The sequence below is a fragment of the Cebus imitator genome, unplaced genomic scaffold (genome assembly GCF_001604975.1).
Source record: "Cebus imitator isolate Cc_AM_T3 unplaced genomic scaffold, Cebus_imitator-1.0 Scaffold129, whole genome shotgun sequence".
Lineage (NCBI taxonomy): Eukaryota > Metazoa > Chordata > Mammalia > Primates > Cebidae > Cebus > Cebus imitator.
This window is the reverse complement of record NW_016107444.1, coordinates 1914582-1916884: the sequence shown is the minus strand read 5'-3', so window position 1 is coordinate 1916884 and position 2303 is coordinate 1914582. Positions and strand designations below refer to the sequence as shown.

The 2303-nt window shown below is 42.2% G+C and overlaps 1 pseudogene across 1 annotated transcript in view; it reads right to left on the bottom strand.

Annotated features, from left to right (window-relative positions):
* The window catches only part of LOC119473022, a 1547-nt pseudogene extending 1441 nt beyond the window's left edge, over positions 1–106 (bottom strand). The window contains exon 1 of the transcript XR_005202190.1: positions 65–106. The product of XR_005202190.1 is annotated as a macrophage migration inhibitory factor-like (transcript). The remainder of the gene's footprint in view (positions 1–64) is intronic.
* Between the last annotated feature and the right edge of the window lie 2197 nt (positions 107–2303).

Genomic DNA, 2303 nt, shown 5'->3' with positions numbered 1-2303 from the left:
AACTAAGTATAGTGGTGTGTACCTGTAGTCCCAGCTACTCAGGAGGCTGAGGCAAGAGAATCACTTGAGGCCAGGATTTTGATGCCAGCCTCAGCAGCACAGCCATATCCTTTAATTATTTTTGCTATGGAGTTTTGCCATGCTGCCCAGGGTGGTCTTGATCTTCTGGACTCAAGTGATCTGCCTACCTCGTACTCCCAAAATGTTGGGATTACAGGTGTGAGCCACTGCATCTGTCCAGCCCCTTATCTAAAAAAAAAAAAAAAAAAGAAAGAAAAGAAAAGAAAGAAGATTCCATAGTTGTTTCAGCCATGGACTTATGGACTTTAACTGGTAAGCTTCTCAATGATCAGAATGAGGTCCTAGCTCTATGGTATTGTATTAGTTTGCTCATGTTGCTGTTAACCAAACACCACACAAATTTTAACAAAAACTTAACATCTCACAGTTCTTGAGGCTAGAGATATGAATGAAATCAAGGTATTGGCAGAGTAAGTTCCTCCTGAGGGCTGTGAGGATAGGATCTATTTCATGCCTTTCTCATTAGCCTGTAGATGGCCATCTTCATGTTCACATGACAATTATCTCTGTATGCGTCTGTCCCCAAATTTTCCCTTTTTCTAAGAACACAGGTCAAATTGAATTGGAGACCACTCTTATCACTTTATATTAACATTATTATCCCTGTAAAGGCCCTATCTAGAAATAAGCCCACATTCTGAGGTACTCTGGGTTAGGGCTTCATCACACAATTCAATCCATTACAGGTGTGTAAGAAAATAATAAACAAGTTGGGCTGGGTGTGGTGGCTGATGCCTGTAATCCCAGCACTTTGGGAGGCTGAGACAGGTGGATCACCTGAGGCCAGGAGTAGAGACCAGCCTGGCCAACATGGTGAAACCCCGTCTTTACTAAAAGTACAAAAATTAGCTGAGCATGGTGGCAGGTACCTATAGTCCCAGCTACTCCGGAGGCTGAGGCAGGAGAATCACTTGAACCCAGGAGGCAGTGGTTGTAGTGAGCCAAGATGGTGCCATTGTACTGCAGCCTGGATGACAGTGAGACTGTCTCAAAAAAAAGGTAAACAAGTTACTTCTGTAAAGTCTAATAAGTCTCTTCACAATAAGAATCACTAGAGTGGAAATCATATGCATATAATTTACTTATGAAATTTGAGTTATCTGGCCAAGTGCAGTGGCTCACGCCTGTGATCCCAGCCCTTTGGGAGGCCAAGGCAGGTGGATCACCTGAGGTCAGGAGTTCAAGACCTGCTAGTGCAAAGAAGGCAAAGAAGAAGAAGAAGAAAGAAGAAGAAAAGAAAGAAAGAAAGAAAGAAAAGAAAGAAAAGAAAGAAAGAAAGAAAGAAGAAAGGAAGAAGAAGGAGGAGAAGAAGAAGAAGAAGAAGAAGAAGAAAGAAGAAGGAAGAAGAAGGAAGAAGAGGAAGGAAGAAGAAAGAAGAAGAAGGAAGAAGGAAGAAGAAGAAGAAGAAGAAAAGGAAAAAAAAATAAAAAAATAAAAGGAGTCCAAGACCAGCCTGACCAACACGGTGAAACCCCACCTCTACTAAAAATACAAAAATTAGCCGGGCATGGTGGTGCATGCCTGTAATCCCACTATACTCTAGCCTGGGCAACAGAGCAAGACTCCATCTCAAATACATGAATGAATGAATGAATGAACAAAATCATTTTTTAAAAAAGAAATTTGAGTTATCTAATATTTGAATGTTATGTAAAAATAACACATTACAGGCCGGGCACGGTGGTTCACACCTATGATCCCAGCACTTTCGGAGGCTGAGGCAGGCCGATCACCTGAGGTTGGGAGTTCAAGACCAGCCTGACCAACAGGGAGAAACTCTATCTACTAAAAATACAAAATTAGCTGGGCGTGGTGGCACATGCCTGTAATGCCAGCTACTCAGGAGGCTGAGGCAGGAGAATTGCTTGAACCCGGGAGGCAGAGGTTGCAGTGAACTGAGATGGCACCATTGCACTCCAGCCTGGGCAACTAGAGTGAAACTCCATCTCAAAAAAAATTCCAGATCTATATTCTTATACTATTTTAAATGTTTTTCCTTTTTGGTGAGACTAGAAATTTCAGAAAACTAGGTTTTCTTTTTTGTTAATTTTTTTCTCCACCTTAAGTAGGGTGATTAGAGACTAGGTTTTCCTTTTTTTTTTTCTTTTTTTTTTGAGACGGAGTTTCACTCTTGTCACCCAGGCTGGAGTGCAATGGCACGATCTCGGCTCACCGCAACCTCCGCCTCCTGGGTTCAGGCAATTCTCCTGCCTCAACCTCCT